General features: G+C 37.9%; 1 protein-coding gene and 1 non-coding gene across 2 annotated transcripts in view; one reads left to right on the top strand and one right to left on the bottom strand.

Annotated features, from left to right (window-relative positions):
- The window catches only part of CUNH11orf49 (chromosome unknown C11orf49 homolog), a 188,439-nt gene that overhangs the window by 55,855 nt on the left and 109,627 nt on the right, over nt 1–22,957 (bottom strand). The window lies entirely within an intron of this gene.
- Nucleotides 15,116–15,223, top strand: LOC116638961. Its single transcript, XR_004300731.1, has one exon. It is a non-coding gene; the product is annotated as a U6 spliceosomal RNA (small nuclear RNA).

Below are 22,957 nucleotides of genomic sequence, written 5' to 3'. Positions count from 1 at the left end.
TTCTGAGGAACCACCATACTCTTTCCCATAGTATCTGTACGATTTTACAATCCCACCAACAGCACTCAGGGTTCCAGTTTATCCACATTCTTGCTGACACTTGTTATTTTCTGTTTTGTTTTGTTTTTTTAAAGATTTTATTTATTTATTTGACAGAGAGAGATGCAGTGAGAGAGGGAACACAAGCAGGGGGAGTGGGAGAGGGAGAAGCAGGCTTCTTGCGGAACAGGGAGCCCGATGTGGGGCTCGATCCCAGGACCCTGGGATCACGACCTGAGCCAAAGGCAGACGCTTAACGACTGAGCCACCCAGGCACCCCTGCTGTTGTTAATAGTAGCCATCCTAATGGGTTTGAGGAGGTATCTCATTGTAGTTTGGGTCTGCATTTCCCTAATGATTAGTGATGTTGAGCATCTTTTCATTGCATCCTTTCATTTCATTCATGGCTGACTGGTGATTTGTAGATCTTCTTAGGAGAAATGTTTGTTCAGGTCCTTTGCCCATTTTTTAATTGGGTTGTTTGTTTTTTTGCATGTGGTTGAGGTCCTTGTGTTTTAATAGTTGTCAGATTTAATTTACCTAGAAAAGGGTCTGGTTTGAACCTCCGATATAGAAGTCTTTTTTTTCTTTTAATTTTATTTATTTATTTGACAGAGAGACAGAGAGTACAAGCAGGGGGAGCAGCAGAGGGAGAAGGAGAAGCAGGCTCTCTGCTGAGCAGTGAGCCTGATGTGGGGCTCGATCCCAGGACCCTGGGATCATGACCTGAACCGAAGGCAGACACTTAACCATCTGAGCCACCCAGGCACCCCACAGAAGTCATTTTTGAGAGATAGATGTTACTGTTCAATTACAGTTCAACAATTATTAAGAGTCCTCTCTGTACCAGACAGTGGACTAGACATTAGGATTACAGAATTCAATAAGTCATGGTTTCTGTGCCCAAAGAACTTAAAGTCTAATGGAGAAGACAAACAACTGATTTCAAAACATGTTGATAATGTAATGACAGGGAGCTTAGAACATACAGGACAAGGTTTAGCCCACTTGGTAGGCTGAAGTAGAGGGATGCTGAGGCAAGGGGTTCCAGAGAAGGTGCTACCTGCGATGAGCACTGGAGTGGGGGTTTATCCAGGTGCAAAGACAGGGTGGTAGTGCTAGAGGCAAAGCCTAGACAAAGGCATCCTGATGGGAAACAATATGTGAGATGAGGGAACTACCAGTACTTGAGTTCAGTAAAACTGAAGAGTAGATTTCAAGGCTGCTGGAAATGAGGTTGAAGAGGGAGGCAGAAATCAGGTCACACAAAGCCTTATGCACTTCATTCTACAGATGGTTTTAAGTAAAAGAAGAATAGCAGCACAGTTAGATTTTCTTCGTATATAGATCACTTGACTCCAAAGGGAGCAAAATGGATGGGAGAGACTGTAAAGTTTCAAATGAGACCTGGGGTAATGATAATGGGAATCAAAGGAAAAGGTCAGGGATCCAAGAACTATTGTAAGGTAGGATCAGTGGGACTTTTTAGCTGACTACATGTGAAGGGGGAGAAGAAAGGAGGAGTCTAGAATGATAAGAGTATAACTCTGGGAACTGACAGGGGGAACCCAAGAGGAGAGGCAGATTCAAGGGTGAGGGTGAGGAGTTCTGTTTCTGATGTGTTGAAATGAGGTAACTGTCAGACACACAAGTAGGGATTGTATGAGCCTGATAGGACCCTGGATGTGTGGGACTGGTGCTCAGGAGCCGTTTAGGGCTAGAAATACAGACTTAGGAGTCATTTGCCTAAGGTAGTGGGAAAAGCCAAAAGACACAAGACTGCCCAGTAACTATGTGTAGTGAGAAGGGTAATGAGCCAAGTACGGAATCTTGGGAAATTCCAACATTTAAGCTGAGGAACAAGGGACAATGGGACGGACTGGTCAGAGAGGGAGGAAGGAAGAGGTGGTGGCAAGGGTATAACTTTGAAGCCAAACAGAATCAGTTTTAGAATTTCTTCTCCACTACTTCTTGTATGTCCTTGAACAAATTAGTTGTGAGCCCCAGTTTTCCTATTATATAGGGATAATACAGTAATCCCCCCCTTATCTGCATGGGATACATTCCTGGACCCCCAGTGGATGCCTGAAACTGGAGATACTACTGAACTCTATATACGGTTTTTCCTATACATACATATCTATGGTAAAACTTCATTTATAAACTAGGACAGTAAGAGATCAACAGTAATTAATAATAAAATGGAACAATTATGACAATAAACTGTAACAAAAGTTATATCAATGTGGTCTCTCTCTCTCTCAAAATACCTTATCGTACTGTATTCACCCTTCTTTTCGTCATGATGTGAGATGAAAAAATGCCTACATGGTAAGATGATAAAATGCGATGCAGTGAGGTGAACGGTAGGCAGTGATATAGTGTTGGGCTACTACTGACCTCCTGACTACCTGTTAGAAGGACGATCCTCTGTTTCTGGATCCCTGTTGATCGTGGGTAACTGAAACTGTGGAAAACAAAACCACACCTAAGGGGGCACTATGGTCACACCTTACAGATTGTGATGAGGATTAAGTGTGATACTGTTTAAACTATAACTTTTAAAAAGTGCCTTTCACAATGACTACCTCACTGTAGGCACACACAGATGTTATTTCCTTTTTTTGTTAGTCTGGCCCTTTTATGTTTCTTTCCCTGTAAGTAACAGGAAGTAGGGTATCCTTAGTTGTTATGTAGTTTTTAGCTTAACCAAGGGTCAAATTGGAGACAGCCTGGTCTCTGCCGATCTACAGTTACTCTAAACTGAAGCCACAAAGATGCAAAAAATTCAGCTTTGCAATAGTAGTCTTGATGTCCATATAACTACTGCTCTTCTTCTGTGTTATTTCTGTTTTTCCAGGACACTAGTCCTTGGGAGCTGCTTTGCAATAAAAAAAGTGAGCAAATAATAACATATTTGAAATGAGCCAGGAGGAATTCATAGTTGTTAGAGGTGACACCAGGTTCACTTTTGGCTCAAGGAAGATACGGGAGTTTGCTATATGGTAGGTGGTGAAAAGGTGCTGGAATGTCCCAAAATATTAAAATTAGAAAAGAAAAAAAATCTTCATGATTCAAAGATTAATTTAGCAGAGTTTTTTTTTTTTTTTTTTTAAATTTTATTGGAAGCTAAAACATGTATTACATCACCCTGGCAGGCCTGTTTTTAATGATCTGTAAGCTTCAATGAAGCAAGTATCATTTAAGGCTTTGAAGGGAGAGAGAAAAAAGGGTGTTTCAAGTCCCTCAATTTACTGCTCCAGTATTTCTAATAATCATGTGAGTATTTTTCCTTTTGACTGGAGAGCAAAGGAAAACAGAAACCTGTGGAAACTGGAGTTGGACAAGAGAACAAAGTTCATAGATGAAATTCTGTCTAATATTGGCAGCTGAAACAAGACTCACCCCTTACGGCCTTTAAAAAACTGATCCAGCACAGTCCCTTTTGTGCCCCTTAGTGGTTTTTAAGTGTCACAAAAGGCTCTTCAGGCTGATCTAACCAATCATGGGAAAGTTCTTTCAGGAAAAAGAGGCAATGCAACGATTACTGTACTTTGTCATGGTCATGCCATTGGTAGGCCATTTCCCCTCAGAGATGTATTTCTCTAGAGTGATGAGCTAAAAACAAGCAATTTTTAAGTCAATCAATACAATTGAAATATCTCCAAATAACACAATAGTTTTATTCTTGTGATAATTCCCTTCCTTCATTCCAAAGTGAAACTATCTTTCTACTATGGTTATGTATGGTTATGTATGGTTAAAAAGGAGGACCCCCAGGAACGTATGAAATGGTGCCCGACATACAGCAGGCACTCGGTAAAGACTTGCTGGATGGAAGAATGAACACATAGAGCAAGACAAACATCTTCTCTTTATGGCCTCTGTTCTTTTTGTATTAATCTGAGGCTAATTTAGTTCTTGAGAATCACACCATCCTATTGTTCAAGACTCAATTCAAGTCTCTTGTAGTTTCATTGTTAAGGTGCATATTATCATGCCTCTTTCTCTTGACCAAATTTTTGGGTGTTTAAAATTTTTTTTTATATTTCTTATTTTATATTTTCCCATTTTAGTTGTAAAATGAGCCTGTTGCCCAAGCCTGGAACCTGTCTAACTGGAACGTAGAGGTAAGAGTTACAAACAACAAGATTAGCTTCTCAGTCCCCTTGGCATCCTCTAAATCACCTTTCATGACACTCATTATACTTGTGTTACTTATTCATTCACTCATTTATTTATTCGACAAATATTTACTAAGTCTTAATGTGTGTCAGGCACCATTTTCAATGCGGAGGATATAGCAATGAACAAAAGGGACCAAAATCCCCGCCCCCGTGGTGTTTACATGTGGGTGCAGGGAAGGTCAGGCAAAACAAGAAAAACATGTCATGAAAAACAAAATAGTAGAGGATTTATTCCAGATTACAAGAAACTAAAGAGATGTTACCAAGTACAATGTGTAAACCTTGATTCTATCCTGGGTCAGAAAACAAACAGCTAAATATATTTGAGAACAATTGGGAAATTATAATTTGCACTGGATGTTAGATGATGTTATGGAATTGTTGTTCTTTTTTTGGGTTTTTTAGAGGTGGGGAGGGGCAAGGGGAGACAGAGAGAGAATCTTAAGCGGGCTCCACAACCAGGTCGATCTCATGACCCTGAGATCATGACCTGAGCCAAAATCAAGAGTTGGATGCTTAACTGAGCCACCCAGGTGCCCCTGTTGTTCATTTCCTAAATGTGATAATGACATCAAGGTTATGCAGGATGATAGGAGAATGCCCTTACTCCCAGAGCTATGTCAGGGTAAGGTGTCAGGGTTCCTGTAACTTAGTTTCAAATGATCTATCTATCTATCTATCTATCTATCTATCTATCTATCTATCATGTATCGTGCACAAACATAACAAAATGTTAGCGTTTGGTGAATCCAGGTAAAGGGCATACAGGTGCCTTTATAATACTCTCATAACTTTCTGGTAGGTTTGAAAATTTTTATAATAAGGAGTGGTAGGAGTGGGGGAAACCGACTGCATTTCTAGTCAGAGATATGGGTCACGATTAATTAGTTTGACTCTCGTTCCTCGACATTTTTCTGTAAGTGCGTTGATCCCTCATCTAGAAAGACTGCCCTTCATTATATCCCTAGCAACACTTTCCCTTTTCCGTTGCAGCCATAGGAAAGGCTGGCATATGGGAGAGCCACAGGATATTCTCTCAAAATATCTCTTTGCTATGGCTTTGTTAAATTAACATTTAATAGGTGGAGCACAGGGTGCTAGATGGTGAGTCTTGGGTTCAACAGTAGACCACAAGAGAAACTGAAATAGATATGTTTATTTCCAAGAAGTCCTGGCAGAAGCAGAAAGCACACCTTGAGGGGCCACATGGGGAGGTCAAGGCGGGGTGCAGAGAGAGAGTGTGACAGAACCTGGGACAACATGCCTTTTTTAGGGCCTGTGGGTGGAGCACTTTGGGGTTTCCAGGCTAAGGCTGGATTGGTCAATTCAAACCAAAAGAGTGAGGCTTTTGTGAGCTCCATGGGGGTCTTGTTTAAGGGGCGCACAAGGGAAGGCCCTGAGAGGCCGGGGAGACTGTGGATCACAAGGGCTGTTAGGGAAGTCGTATCAGGAACTCAACTGCTTGTGACTCTGCCAGCTGTTACCTAGAGCATTGGCTCGCATGAGGGGACTAGGGTCAGTTTAAGGTCTCCGCAGGCCGAACAAAATGGAGGCTGAGGCAGCAGTAGCCTGTAGTGGCTTAGCTCAATTCTCTACACTCTTCCTCCACCTTGATCTGAAATGGTGCTTTTACATATATGTTATTCACACACTTTATAGTTGCCTTCAGGAAAGCTTAATAAAATAATTACAAAGTGCAGGAAAAACACAAGGACAAAATATGAAGCAAATTAGCCACGAAGCCAGTAATATGGGGTGTATATTAGATTCCTATGGTTGCTCTAACGGATTACCACAAACTTAGTGGCTTGAAACAACTGAAATTTATTCTCGTAACAGTTCTGGAGGCCATAAATCCAACATGTGTCTTACAGGGCTAACTGAGGTGTCAGCAGGCTGCTTCCTTCTGGAGGTTCTGGGGGAGATCGTTTCCTTAGCTTTTCCATCTTCTAGAGACTGTCCTCATTCCTTGGCTTGTGGCCCTTTTCTCCCCCTGCTTTTTTCCTCTTCTGTTATCAAACCTTGTCTGACTCTTACAAGGGCACTTGTGATTATATTAGCCAGGATAATCTCCCCCATCTCAAGATCCTTAACTTAATCCTATCTGCAAAGTTCTTCTCTCGGTATAAAATGACATTCATAGGTTCCAGGGCTTAGGAACTGGATATCTTTGGGTGCTGTGCCATTATTCATTTTGCCACATGATGAGAGAAAAAACAAAGGGTCATATAAATAAGAAATAAAGGAGAGGATCCTCACTTATTCTTTGAAAATACATTAGAAGGTACAATATCATTCCTCCTTAGAAAGGGTATTCCTCATCACCATAAACACTTAGACTAAGATAGTAAACCTGGATGGAGGTTCTCAGACCTCACTTTCCTTTTGGCTCTACCACTTACCATTTATTTATTTTTAAGATTTTATTTATTTATTTGAGAGAGAGAGAGCGCACAAGTGGGAAGGAGGGGCAGAGGGAGAGAGAGAAGCAGACTCCCCGCTGGGCCGGGAGCCTGATGCGGGGCTTGATCGGAGGACCCTGGGATCATGACCTGAGCTGAAGGCAGATGCTTAACTGACTGAGCCACCCAGGCGCCCCTACCACTTACTATTTAAACAATGTTGGACAAATTACTTATCTGCTATGCTTCAATTTCCTTGTCTTTAAACCAGAGGTAATAATATTTACTCAAATGGTGGTTGAAAAGATTCAATACTATAATGCGTGAAAAGATTTAACACAGTTCCTGACACATTTAAATGATGGTTGTTACTATTTTATTATTCACAGAACAGGATGTGCAACCTTCATGATGCTAAATCAGTACATAGTATTTCGAGAGGCCTCTAGTGACCCCTTCTTCTGTGTGCATTCTATATAATAAGTAAAGCTTACTCAAATGTCAAAATTTTTTTCCAATTTTAAGCATATTTGACAGAAGTATCTCTAAACTATATCAGAAACTTCCTTGTCTTACCAAAAAGATAATAGTGAACATAGTTCCCTTTTGCTTAATCATTCTGGCTTAACATTATGAATATGGCTTACTGTCCTGGAGCATAACAGAAAGATATCCTCAAAGAGCAAAAAGATTAATAAAATCATTTATTTGTCCCCTACATGGTAAATGACCTTAAAATACTGCTTTTAATATGGATTTTCTCTTCACTGTTTGGACCTCTAGTGACTCTCTTTTCTGATAACATTTATCATGATTGTTGGTGTGTGGCTGTGATATTGTGATTTATAAAAAATATATTTTTGGTCATTGGGATGACCAAAATATTTTTCTCATATATGTTTGGTCTTCGGGCACAGTTTCTGTCTCACATCTCCCAAAATCCTTGAAATTTCCTAAATGTTGAGAGTGATGAAAGTGTCTTTTGTTTGCGAATGAGATGACTTTTGAAAGCACAGAAGGATGTGGTTGCCAGAACCAACCTTGTGATTAGGGGGTTGCAACTTTCAGTCCCATCCCCCTACTGCTAGGGAAGAGAGAGGGCCTGGAGATAGAATTCAATTGCCAAAAGCCAATGATTTAATCAACCATGCCTATGTAATGAAGCTTTCATAGAACCCAAAAGGGTGGGGTTCTGAGAGCTTCTGGGTTGGTGAACATGTGGAGATTTGGGGAGAATAGTGCAGTTGGAGAGAGCATGGAAGCCCCATGTCCTTTCCCCACAGCTTGTCTTAGGTATCTCTTCCATCGGGCTGTTCCAGAGTCATATCCTTTTATAATAAACTGGTAGTCTATTAAGTAAAACGCTTCTCTGAGTTCTGTGAGCTGCCTTAGCAAATTACTCAAACCTGAGGAGGAAGTCCTGGGAACCTCAGATTTATAGTTAGTTGGTCAGAAGTACAGATAACACCTGGGCTTGCTACAGGCATCTGAAGTAAGGCGGTGGGGGGCAGGTGTAGGCCAGAACCCTGACCCTCTGGAATCGGATGCTATCTCCAGGTTGATAGTATCGGAATTGAGGTGAACTAAGTTGAATTCTTGGACAACCTGCTGGCGTCTAAGAATTGCTTGGTGTTGTGTGGGAAGCCACCCCCCTATGTTGGAATTGGGTCCAAGAACCTAATTTAGTGGCTAAGGCTAGCAATACTTTAGACCACTCTCACTACCTCTCTTTTTTTTTTTAATCTGCAGCTGATGACCTGATCAGTATTTGAAGATTATGCATTTATAAGACGCTCCCTGTGAAACTCTTAGGAGACTTCCTGCCTCGCCTATGAAGACACATATAAATTCTGTAAACACTGGCTCTTCAGGGACCGTTTTTTACTCACTTTCAAATTAGTGGCTATGTTTTGAACACCTTAGAAGTTTGATTGCTATGTTGGTAAGATATTAAAGAGAGTTCAACCATGTCAGACACTAGCCTGAGGATCTGACTAATGTTTAATGCAAATCAAAACACTAGAAAAAAAAAAACACTAGAAAATTAATCAATTTAAGGTGTGACACTATCTTCTATTTAATGATCTTATCTTCTCAAAGTGACCCATTAAATTACACTGTCCACCTGGAGTTGGAGAGTTCTTATGTTTTTGTTTACAATGAACATCAGACAATCCTTGAGGCTAAAGATGGACATTCTATACCCGATGTATACAAATGTATACATAAACAGAGGAAATCTAGATTACCCAGTGATTTAGTCATATTAATTCTTGCTTCGACATTTTTACTGTCAACATTAATTCTCCTGCTTAATTGAGCCCTTTGTTGATAAAATACTTTTTTGTTTGTTGGTTTATTTCCTCCTTGCCCTCAGGGAAGGTATGTGAACAGCAAGTCTTATCTTTGCTGTAGACTGGGGCCTCTGTGTCAGTTTTAGCAGTGGCCCATTCTTAAATGGAAAGGAGAGCAGGACACTTAGAAAGACAAGCTGGTACATTACACAATTAAAATTCGATGAATACTCAGATGAGCCATACCTACATTTAAGTATAAGTATAAAATCCTTAATAAAACCAAACAAAATCAATTTTTGGATTAACTGTCATTCAAATTATCCACGTCACTGGTATTTGCAGGTTGCCTATGCATTTTAGGTACACCCATTAAGTATTACTAAATTGTATTTTTATTAGTACTGCTCTTAAGGCAACATAGTCCATTCATTTTAATTTACAAAACAGATGTAATGAATTATAGTGATATATGATGCTTCTTTCTCTATATTTTCCAGGAATCCGAAGAATCATGAGTTTTTTAGTCCTGCCCACAAGGGCTTTATAGTAAAGAGCACACGTATTAGGTATATACTAATAACAGTTTAATAAGTGCCATTTACAGGGTACCTACTGTTAAGCACTGTATAGAGTACTTTTTATACTGTGGTGGTTTTAAGATATGTCCACAAAATCTCCTGATACTCCCCTCTCTTCAAAAGGTGGATCCTAATTCCCTTCCCCTTCAGTATGGGCTAAACTTAGGGACTCACTTCTAAGGGATGGAATAAAACGAAAGTGACAGTATGTGACTTCAGAGACTGGGTCATAAAAGGCACTGTGGCTTCCTGCTTGCTTTCTCTCTTTCTCTGAGATCACTTTTTCCGGGGAAGCCACTGCCACAATCATGAGGAACATGTGAACTACCGAGGCTTCCTGCCAGCAGTGACACGAGTGAGCTTAGGAGTCCCATTCAAGCAAGCCTTCAGATGACTGCAGCCCCAACCTAAGTCTTGATTTCAAGCTTATGAGGGACCTTGAGCCAGAACCATCCAAGTAAGTTGCTCCTGCGTTCCTGATGCTTAGAAACTGTGTGAAATAGGTTTGGGGTAATTTATTACATAGCAATAGATAACATACATACACATATATATTTTATTCTCACAACCACCATGGATAAGTGGTATTCTGAGAAAACAAAGCCTTAGGTGGTTACTTAACTTACTCAAGGACACACAGCTATTGGTTGCAGACCCATGATATCATGCCCATATTTGCTCCACTATATTATACTATCTCTTTTCAGGTCCTGTTTCTTTCAGGCAGCTTATTAGCTATCTCTCTCAACTTGCATTAGCTTGCCATCAATGCTCTCATTCAAACAATGGATTAGGGGGAAAAAAAGAATGGCTAAGGATGTAGTCCAAAATTACACTTCTGGAGATGTCCCTTTAGGATGATATGAACCCATTAATTAGCATATTTTTGGTATGATTGTTCAACCAATTATTTATCATCCATGCTATATTCCTTCTGCTTATTCACAAGGATATCATGGAGATGTTATCAAGGACCTGCTGAAATTCAAATAAACTACAGGAATATAAAAAATATAGCCATACTAAGTACAGCTTTCTCCCAATTTACCAGTCTAGTAATCCCTTCGAAAAGGGAGTAAGTTTGCATTGACTATTTCATTTCCTTCTCCTTCAGTATTATGGCCATTACCATCATGCATCCACCACTCCCATGACTTCACAATTATCACTGATTTTGATAAATAACCATTTTAGACACATTATTTGGTTTAAACCTCAGGACTACCCTATGAAATAAGTTGTTCTCTTATTATTTCTACTTTACCAATAGGGAAATTTGGCTTATAGAAATTAAATAACTTGCCCAATGTCATTTTACTAAGAGGTGAAAGAGCTGGGGTTGAAAGCAGGCCTTCCTTACCCAAGTGTGGGCTCTCTTTCTTTCCCTTTCCCCTCTTTTCTTCTTCCCGCTCCTCCCCTCCCCTCGTCCTCTCCCCCTACTTCTTCTTCAATAAACTCTGATAGGTTTACAGTTACCACAGCTTCCTTTCCTGAATATCTACAGATATTTATTCATTTTAATAAATAGTTAAAGAATAGCACCCAAGATAGATATCAAGGTCACCAACCTTCAGTCTGCTGATGACCTTCTGAATATTAGTTCCCTGACTCCAATCTTTGGAGCTTCTCTCCCCCCACACCCCTCCCCATAATGGGCACAATTTCCACTTTCTAAAGACTGCCAGCAGTGGTTCAGCCAGCTTATCTACTAGGTCTCTGTACCCTGGAATGTAAATTAGATCCAGAAACTTGAGTTCATTTAAAGCAGTTAGGTGATCTCTTACAATTCCAGTCATGTTTGATTTCATTCCCTGGAACAACTGTTCATTCTATCTTTTCCAGTCCAAACAGCATCCTCTTTAGGGACGCCTGGGTGGCTCAGTCAGTTAAGCATCTGCCTTCAACTCAGGTCATGATCCCAGGGTCCTGGGATCGAGTTCTGCATCGGGCTCCTTGCTCAGTGGGGAGCCTGCTTCTCTCTCTGCCTGCTGCTCCGCCTGCTTGTGCTCTCTCTCCCTCCCTCTCTCCCTCTCTGACAAATAAATAAATAAAACCTTAAAAAAACAAATTAAAAAAGCCAAACAAACAGCATCCTCTTTGAGAAGACTAAATCAAAATAAGAGGTGAATGCTGTTTTTTTATTCATTCATTAATAGTATACCATCCACCTAGGCTTCATGTTCTTTTTGCTACAATGTAATTTTTAGAAGTTTTATTTATTTAAGTAATCTCTACACCCAACGTGGGGCGCAAGCTCAAGACCCTGAGATCAAGAGTCGCATGCTCCACTGACTGAGCCAGCCCAGTACCCTGCTGCAATGTAATTTTTTAATAAGGAAGACTTTTATATATGCACCACTATGTTTATTGCAACATTTAAAAATTTTTTATTTAAATTCAATTAATTAACATATAATGTATTACTGGTTTCAGAGGTAGAGGTCAGTGATTCATCAGTCTTATACAACACCCAGTGCTCATTACATCACACGCCCTCCTTAATGTCCATCACCCAGTTACTCCATCCCCCTACCCACCTACCCTATTGCAACATAATTTACAATAGCCAAGATGTGGAAGCAACTTAAGTGTCTATTGATAAATGCATGGATAAAGAAGATGTGGTATACGTGTGTATGTATATATATGTATCATATATGTATATAATGGAGTATTACACAGCCATAAAAAAAGATGGAATCTTGCCATTTGCAACAACACGGATGGACCTAGATGGTATTATGCTAAGTGAAATAAGTCAGGCTGAGAAAGACAAATGCCATATTATTTTGCTCATATGTGGAATTTAAAAAACAAAACAAATTAATAAAAAAAACAAAATACAGGGGCGCCTGGGTGGCTCAGATGGTTAAGCGTCTGCCTTCGGCTCAGGTCATGATCCCAGGGTCCTGGGATAGAGCCCTGCATCAGGCTCCCTGCTCAGCGGGGAGCCTGCTTCTTCCTTTCCTTCTCCTGCTCCCCCTGCTTGTGCTCTCTCGCTCTCTCTGTCGAATAAATAAATAAAATCTTAAAAAAAAAAACAAAAAACAAAATACAGAATCAGATCTATAAATACAGAGAACAAACTGATAGTTGCCAGAGGGGAGGGAGGCAGGAAGATGGGAAAAATGGGTGAAGGGGAGTGGGAGATACAGGCCTCCAGTTATGGAATGAATAAGTCATTTGGATAAAAGGTATATCATAGAATATGGTCAACTATATTGTAATAGTTTTATAGTGACAGATGATAAGTACACTTGTGGTGAGCCTAGCAAAACATACAGAGATATTGAATCACTCTGTTGTATACCTGAAACTAATGTAACACGTGTGTCCACTATAACCAAATAAAAAATTAAAATTAAAGGGAAGATTTTTTATTTTTTTAAAAAAGATTTTATTTATTTATATGAGAGAGAGCACAAGTGCATGGGGCTCAATCCCAGGACCCTGAGATCATGACCTGAACCAAAGTCAGATACTTAACCCATGAGTCACCCAGGCACCCCAAAGGAAGACCTTTTATATTGTCTTCAGTATTTTGCCACAATTCTCAGTTTTTCTAGTCTCTTATTTTCCCTTTAATTTAATACAATTCAGTAGATATTCATTTATACATGCTTTGATCCAGGCACTTGGCTAGATGCTAAGAACACAGAAGTAAGCAAAAAAGATAAATGCTCTCACAGAGCTTATAGTCCAATAAGAAAGGCATAATTTAAGGTAACAATTGTATGTATGAGAAGTGTTAGGAAAAGAGTGTATAAGAAGCATATTAAACCTAATTTAAAAGTTCAAGTCTTCTTAGAAAAAGAAGAACTTAAAAAAAATATTACCAATTGTATATAAACTCTTTAGGAAAAGACAGGAGGATATACCTCCAAACTCATTTTATTGGGCCAGAATAATCCTGACTCTCAAACTTACAAGAAAAGAAAACTGTAGCCTAAAATACCTCATGCAGATAGATACAAAAATCATTAATAAAATGCTAAAGGAATCCAATGACATATGAAAATGATAATAAATCATGACTAGGGTGGATTTATCCATATGAACAGCACAAAAGAGAAAAATCATATGTCACTCAATAGATTCAGAAAAATAATTAAAAAATTGAACACCAATTCACAATAAAAATTCTCACCAACTAAAAATAAAAGTAAACTTCCTCAACCTAATAAAGGGCATCCATGAAAAACCTCCTATTTAATTCTAAAGATTGAAAACTTTCTGGCCAAAGCAAGGTTATCTGCTCTTACCACTTCTTTTTAATATTGTAATGAGGTCCTACTCTGTGCAATAAAGAAAGAAAAAAGAAAGACCTCTACAGAGATTGGAAAGGAAGAAGTAAAACTGCCTCTATTTGCATATGACATGATTTTGCATGCAGAAAATTCTAAGGAATCTACAAAGAAACTATGAGAACTAATAAGTGAATTTAGCCAAGTCACAGGATACAAGAGGAATATACAAAAGCAAATACAAAATTCCATAGTCTTGCAATAAAAAATTGGTAAAGAAAATAACTTTAAACAATTATACTATTTATAATATTAGCAAAAACATGAAATATTTAGGGATAAATTCAATAAAATGTATAAGATCCATATATTAAACACTATAATGCATTGCTGAGAGAAATATAAGAAGACCTAAGGAAAAACGTACTATATCCATGGATTGGAAGATTCAATATTAAAAAGTGGACAATTCTCCCCAAATTGATCTACAGAGTCTTCAAATCTCAATCAAATTCTTCTCAGGATTTCTTTTCTTTTCTTTCTCTCTGTCTGTCTGTCTTTCTTGTTGTAGAAATTGACAAGTTTATTCTAAAAGTTATATGGAAATGCAAGGGACCCCTAATGACCAAAACAATAATGGAAAAGCAAAAGCTAAAGTGCATACACTACCTTACTATAAAGCTAAAGTAATCAAGACTGAAGTTTAACAAATAGATCAATAGAACATAATAGAAAATCTAGAAATGCACTCACATATATAAAGTCAACTAGCTTTTTTTTAACAAAGGAACAAAAACAATTAAGTGGGAGAAGTAAAGTCTTTTCAACAAATGGTGCTGGAACAAACAACTAGCTATCCAGATGGTACAAAAAAGAAACTTGACCTCAACCTCAAACCACCCACAAAAATTGATTCAAGATGGATTATAGACCTAAACATAAAAGCTAGATTTCTAATGCTTTCAGAAGAAAATGTACGGTAATACTGTCACAAACTTAGGGTAGGCAAAGATTTTTAAAAACTGGACCCAGAAGGCACTAACCATAAAAGAAAAAATTGATCAAATGGACTTTAAAAACTTCTGCTCAATGAAAGACACCATTAAGGGAAAAAACAAGCCAAAGAATAGTAGAAATATTTGCAATATGCATATCTGATTTGCAACCAGAATACATAAAGAACTCCTACCACTCAATAATTAAAACAACCTACCCAAAACTGAGCAAAAGATTTCAAAAGGCACTTCATAAAGAAAATGGCCAATAAACAATTAAAAAGTGTTCAAATTCATTAATCATCAGGGAAATGCAAATTAAAACCACAATGAGATACCACTCCACACTCACTAGAAAAGCTAAAATTAAAAAGTCTTTGCTCACTTCAGCAACACATATATTAAAATTGGTATGATACAGAGATTAGTATGGCCCCTGTGCAAGGATGACAGGCAAATTTGTGAAGTGTTCCATATTTTTAAAAATAACCTTATAGTGATAATCATTTCACAATATTTACATATATCAAATCATCACATTGTACATCTTAAATTTAAACAATGTGACATGTCAATTATATCTCAATAAAGCTAAGGGAGAAAAGAAGACTGAAAACACCAATGTTACCTAGGATGTGTTAACAATAGGGATTTTTCAGACATTGTTGGTAGGCATGTAAAACAGTACAACCACTCTGGAAAAAGTCTGCCACCAATTCCACCCTTAGATATTCACCCAAGAGAAATAAAAACATATGTCCACGAAGTTCAGCATCCTTTCATGAAAAAACTCAGAACAAATTGGGTATAGAAGGGAATGTACTTCAACAAAATAAAGGCCATTTATGGCCCACAGCTAACATACTCAATGGTGAAAAGACTGAAGGCTCTCCCTCTAAGATTAGGAACAAGACCATGCCTTTTCAACATAGCACTGGAAGTCCTAGCCAGAGAAATTAGGCAAGAAAAAGAAATGGACACCATCCAAATTGGAAAGGAAGAAGTAAAATTGTCTCTGTTTGTAGATGATATCACCTTATATAGAAAATCTTTTTTAAAAAAATCCATGAAGGGGCACCTGAATGGTTCAGTTGGTTAAGTGTCTGCCTTTGGCTCAAATCATGATCTCAGGGTCCTGGGATAGAGCCTGAGTCAGGCTCCCTATTCAGCGGGGAGTCTGCTTCTCTCTCTCCCTCTGCCCCTGCTCGTGTGTGCTCTCTCTCTCTCGCTCACTTTCTCTCTCAAATAAATAAATAAAATCTTTTAAAAAATTAAAAAATTAAAAAAATTAAAAATCTGTCAAAAACTGTTAGAACTAATAAATGAATTCAGTTAAGATGCAGGATACAAAATCAATATATAAAATTCAGTTGCATTTTTATACACTAACAACAAACTATCTGAAAAAGAAATAAAGAAAACAATCCCATTTACAATAGTATCAAACACAATAAAATACTTAGGAATAAATTTAATCAAAGGGGAAAAATCTATATACTGAAAACTGTAAGACTTTGATGAAAAAAATTGAAGAAGACACAAACAAATGGAAAGATATCTGTGTTCATGAGTTGGAAGAATTAATATTGTTAAAATGTTCCTACTCCTCAAAGCTATCTATAGATTCAATGTAGTCCCTATCAACATTCCAATGGAATTTTTTACAGCAATAGAAAAAAAAATCCTAAAATTCATATGAAACCACAAAGACCCTGAATAGCTAAATCAATCCTAAGAAAGAACAGAGCAGGAGATATCACACTTCCTGATTTCAAACTATATTACAAAGTTATAACATAATCAAAACAGTACGGTACTGGCATAAAAACATTTACACAGACCAATGGAACAGAATCAAGAGCCTAGAAATAAACTTATGTGTATACAATGAACTAATATTTGACAAGAGAGCCAACAATACTCATTGGAGAATGGATAGTCTCTCCAATAAATGGTACTGAGAAAACAGGATATTCAGGCAAAAGAATGAAATTGGACCCCTATCTATTATGCTGAGCGAAATAAGTCAAACAGAGAAAGACATGTATCATATGACCTCACTGATATGAGGAATTCTTAATCTCAGGAAACAAACTGAGGGTTGCTGGAGTGGGGGGTGGGGTGGGAGGAATGGGGTGACTGGGTGATGGACACTGGGGAGGGCATGTGCTCTGGTAAGCGCTGTGAATTGTGCAAGACTGTTGAATCTCAGATCTGTACCTCTGAAACAAATAATGCAATATATGTTAAGAAAGAAAAAAAGAAGAAGAAGAATGTAGCAGGAGGGGAAGAATGAAGGGGGGGAAATCGGAGGGGGAGAAGAACCATGAGAGACGATGGACTCTGAAAAACAAACTGAGGGTTCTAGAGGGGAGGGGGGTGGGAGGATGGGTTAGCCTGGTGATGGGTATTGAGGAGGGCACGTTCTGCATGGAGCACTGGGTGTTATGCACAAACAATGAATCATGGAACACTATATCTAAAACTAATGATGTAATGTATGGGGATTAACATAACAATAAAAAATTAAAAAAAAAAAAAGAAAGAAATTGGACCCCTATCTTACACCACTTACAAAAGTTAACTTGAAATGGATTAAGGACTTAAATGTAAGGCCTGAAACTGTAAAACTCCTAGAAGAAAACATAGGGGAAAACTTCTTGACATTGGTCTTGGCAATGATTTTTTGGATGTGATACCAAAAGCACAAGCAACAAAAGCAAAAATCAATAAGTGGGACTACATCAAACTCAAAAGCTTCTGCACTGCAAAAGAAACGGTCAACAAAATGAAAAGATAACCTACAGAATGAGAGAAAATATTTGCAAACCATATATCTGATAGGTCATCAATATCCAAGATATATAAGGAACTCATACAACTCAATAGCAAAAAACCCAAATAATCCAATTAAAAAATGGGCAGGGGGCCTGAATAGATATTTTCCCAAAGAAGAGATATTAATGGCCAACAGATACATGAAAAGGTGGTCAACATCACTAATTATCAGGGAAAGGCAAGTCAAAACCACAATGAGGTATCACCTCACATTTATAAAAATTATTATTTAAAAAAAAGAGGTAACAAGTGTCAGCAGAATGTGGAGCAAAGGAAACCCTTGTGTTGGGGAGAATGTAAATTGGTACTGTCATTCTGGAAAACAGTATGAACTTCCTTAAAAAGTTAAAAACAGAACTACCAGGGGCGCCTGGGTGGCTCAGTCATTAATGGTCTGCCTTCAGCTCAGGTCGTGATCCCAGAGTCCTGGGATCGAGCCCCACATTGGGCTCCCTGCTCAGCAGGAAGCCTGCTTCTCCCTCTCCCACTCCCCCTGCTTGTGTTCCCTCTCTCGCTGTGTCTCTCTCTGTCAAATAAATAAATAAAATCTTAAAAAAAAGAAAATAGAACTACCAAACAATCCAGCAATCCCATATTTGGGTATATATCCATAGGAAATGAGATCACTATCTCAAAGATATATCTGGACTCCCATGTTCATTACAGTATTATTCACAATAGTCAAGTCAGGAACAACCTAAGTGTTGATGTATGAATGGATAAAGAAAATATGGTATATGTATATAGTGAAATACAATTCAGCTATAAAAGAGAAGGAAATCCTGCCTTCTACAACAATATGGATGGACCTTGGAGACATTATACTAAGTGAAATAAGTCAGACAGAGAAAGACAAATGCTGTATGATCTCAAATTATATATGGAATCTAAAAAAGCCAAACTCATTGAAATTGAGAGTAGAATGGTGGTTGCCAAGAATGGGGGTGGTAGAAATGGGGAGATGTTGGTCAAAGGGTACAAACTTCTAGTTATAAGATGAATAAGTTCTGGGGATGTAATGTACAGCGTGATGAATATACTTAACAATACTATATTATATATTTAAGAGTTGCTAAATCTTAAATGTTTTCACCACCAAAAACAACAACAACAAATCCCCCCCCCACAAAAAAACCACAGGTAATTATGTGACGTAATAGAGGTGTTAACCTTATTGTGGTAATCATTTTGCAATATACATATGTATCAAATCATCACTTTATACACCTTAAACTTATATAATGTTACATGTCAATTATATCACAATAAAGCTGGGGAAAAATATGTGCACAAAAAGAGTTGTAGGCAAATGTTCTTAGAGACTTTATTCATAGTAGCCAAAAACCACATAATTCACATGTCGATTAACAGATGAACAAAAAACAAATTGTGCTATATTCATATAATGGAATACTACTCAGCAATTAAAAGGAACAAACGTGCTGGTACATACCACAATGTAGATGAACATTTCTCCAAAGAAGATACACAAATGACCAATATGCTTAACATCATTAGTCATCAGATAAATATAAATCAAAAGCATAATGAGATACCACTTCATACTCACTAGGATGCCGAAATTAAAAAAGACAGATGATATCAAGTGTTGGCAAGAATGTGGAGAAACTATAACCCATGCATTGCTAGTGGGAATATAAAATAATGCAGCTACTTCGGAAAACAAGCAGTTCCTCACAAAGTTACACAAAGAATTACCATATGACCCAGCATTCCACTCCTAGGTATACACCCAAGAGAAATGAAAACATATGTTCACACGAAAACTTGAATGCAGATGTTCATTGCAGCATTATTCATAATAGCCAAAAAGAAGAAACAATCCAGACGTCTGTCTCTGGATGAGTAGATAGCAAATGTGGTACACCCATACGATGGAATATTATTTGGCCATAGAAAAGGAATGAGGTATGCATCCGATACACACTACGCATGGATGAACCTTGAAACCATTGTTTTAAGTGAAAGAAACCAGACACAGAAGCCCACATATTGTATGATTCCGTCTATACGAAATGTCCAGAATAGGCAAATCCAAAGAGACAGAAAGTAAATTAGGGGCTACAAGTGGGTGGGTGGGGTAAAAGTAGTAGGTAATTAGTAATTAGAGTTACTGCTAATAAGTATGGGTTTTTTGGGGGGGTGGGGAGAGTTGGTGATGAAAATGTTCTAAAATTGGTTGTGATGATGGTTGCACAACTGTGTATGAATACACTAAAAACCACTGAATTGTACATTTCAAATAGGAGAATTTTGGGGAATCTGGTTGGCTCAGTCGGTAGAGCATGCAACTCTCAATCTCAAGGTTGTGAGTTCAAGCCCCGTGTTGGGCATGGAGGCTACTTTAAAAAAACTAAAAAATAGGGGCGCCTGGGTGGCACAGTTGGTTAAATGTCTGACTCGTGGTTTTGGCTCATGTTGTGATCTCAGGGTCATGAGATTGAGCCCAACGTCAGGCTCTGTGCTCAGCATGGTCTGCTTCAGATTCTCTCTCCCTCTCCCTCTGCCCCTCCCACTTGTGCTCTCTTGCTCTCTCTAAAATAAATAAATAAATAAATAAATAAGTAAATTTTATGGCATTCAATTATATCTCAAGCTATTATTTAAAAAAATTTTTAAAGAACCATTTATACAATCCTTTCCTGTGAGTTTTCTGTTCATTTCCTTCATTAAATTTTCTACAGAACTTTTAGTATTTTTCTTTTATTCATTTATTTGAAAGAGAGAGAGAGAGAAAGAGAAAGAAAGCATGAGCAGGGGGAAGGGGCAGAGGGAGAGGGAGAAGCAGACTCCACACTGAGCAGGAAGCCGGACTCGATACTTGATCCCAGGACACTCGGATCATGACCTGAGCCGAAAGCATTCACTTAACGGACTGAACCACCCAGGCACCCGAATTTTTAGTATTTCTATAACTGATTTTTAGGAACTCTGTATGTAAGGAAATTAGCCTTTCATCTGTAATATAAGTTGCAAATATCTCTCCCTATTTGTTGTTAATCTTTTGTTTTTATATATAGGGTTTTTTTGTCAAACAGATTTTTCATCCTTTTTTATCTAATGAAATACATCAATAGTTTCTTTTATGACTTCCAGATTTTTTGTCATTCATATTTAGAAAGGCTTTTCTGTGAGATTATAAAAACATTTTCCTGTGGTTTCTTTGAGTGCATTTATGGTTTCAGTTTTTACATTGAAATTTTTGATCCATCTGGAATTTATTTTCATATAAGGTGTGAGGAAGGAATCCAACTTTTTAAAAGATGGCTACTAGTTGTGCTCATTGATTTCAAATGCTCTCTCTCCTCCAACATAGGTTAGTACCCTTTTCATATTTGGGTCAATTGGAGGCTTCTCCATTCTGGTCCATTGATTTTTACTTATCTATTCATGTGCCAATAATGAATGTTTGTATAGAACAGTGATGAAGAGCATGTATATTGCAGCCAACTTTCTGAGTTTAAATTCAACCTCTGCAACTTACTGGCTCTGAGTTTGAGCAAGGTCATTGTAATGGGCTGTTGTGAGGATTAAATGAGTTATTTTATCTAAAGTGCTTAGAACAGTACCTGGGACATAGTGTTTTATGTTAGCTATTTTATTAATAAAATTTTATAGCCTTATAATAGATTCTAAATCTGGTGGAGCTAGTGCCCCACTATATATTTTCTTTCTCAGGATATTCCTGGTTATTCTAGTCTATTTAGTTTTTCTATATAATCTTTACAATCAGCTTGTCTTAACAAAATAAGCAAACAAGCAAAATAAAATCCTGTTTTTACTGAGATCATGCTAATTATAGATTAAATTAGGAGCACTGACAGCTTTATGATTTTTAAGTCTTCCTTTCCAAGAACACAGTATGCCTTTCCATATGCCCAAGTCTTCTTTCAGGTTCTTCCGTAGTGGTTTATAGCCTTCTTCATATAGTCTTGCACATTCTTGTTGGGTTTATTGCTAGGTATTTTCTCTTGCTATTGTAAAAAGGGGCTTTTGTTCTTATCTGAATACATAAAGGCTATTGTTTTTATTTCTTTTTAAGATTTTATTTATTTGACAGAGAGATAGCGAGAGCGGGAACACAAGCAGGGGGAGTGGGAGAGGGAGAAGCAGGCTTCCCGCAGAGCAGGGAGCCCGATGTGGGACTCGATCCCAGGACCCTGGGATCATGACCTGAGCCGAAGGCAGACTCTTAACCATCTGAGCCACCCAGGCGCCCTGTTTTTATTTTTTATAAAGATTTTTATTTATTTGGCAGAGAGAGAGTGAGAGAGAATGAGTGTATAAGCAGGGGGAGTGGCAGGCAGAGGGAGAAGCAGGCTTCCCGCTGAGCAAGGAGCCTGTCTTGGGACTCAATCCCAAGACCCTGGGATCATGACCCGAGCCGAAGGCAGACGTTTAACTGACTAAGCCACCTAGGGGTCTTTCCCAAGGCTATTAAATAAATCATTGGTTTTAGTATATTTTGTCTAATTGCCTTGTTGAAGTTTCATACTGTTTATAATAGATTTCAACTTATCTGGGGGCTTTCCAGGTTAAGTATTTGTGTCACCTGCAAATGATGTAATTTTCCTTTTCCTTTAAAATTTTTATGTCTCTTATGTCTTTTTCCTAATAGTATTATTGACTGAAATCTTCAGAAAAATGTAAATAATGGTAGGAAACAGTAAAGAGTGAAACTGTTTTTATAATTATACCTAGAACTCCTATCTCATATTTCCTCCTTCTGAGATGAAGACAACATGAAGGCAAATAAAAGATTTAAAATTTTAAAGAAGAAAAAAATAAATAAAATGAGATTTAAAAAGAATCTTAGATATAAGAATTTTAGAAAAAGCTCCTATGTTAGGGAAAAAAGGTTATACAAATGTAACTCTGCGTAATCTATACTGTGTAAAAACACCCACGAATAAAAAAATACCAGAACAAGGAGAGAGAGGCCTCAGGAGAAACCAAACTTGCTGACACCTTGATTTAGACTTTTAGCCTACAGACTGTCAGAAAATAAATTTCTGCTGTTTAAACTAAAAAACCCCACCAAAAACAAAAACAAAGAAACCCCAAACAAACAAACAAACAAAAACCCCACTAGGAATAACAGCAAGTATATAAATGGTGAGGGCTGTCTGTAGTGGGTTTGGAGGTGATTATTTTTCTGCTTCATTACACCTTTCTGTACTACATTTCTACAATAAGCAAGTATTTCTTTAATTATCAGAAAAACACAAACAGAAAAAAAAGAATTAAGTATACTGCTTTTTGGCTGAACGTGACTTTGAGCTTATGTCTTGACATTTGAAATCCCTATCACCATGTTCTCCTCAGTCCAGTTTTGTGATCTACATCAAAAATGCTT

The sequence above is a fragment of the Phoca vitulina genome, unplaced genomic scaffold, assembly GCF_004348235.1.
Source record: "Phoca vitulina isolate PV1807 unplaced genomic scaffold, GSC_HSeal_1.0 scaffold16, whole genome shotgun sequence".
NCBI lineage: Eukaryota > Metazoa > Chordata > Mammalia > Carnivora > Phocidae > Phoca > Phoca vitulina.
The sequence above is the reverse complement of the archived record's forward strand: the minus strand, read 5'-3'. Positions and strand labels throughout refer to the sequence as shown.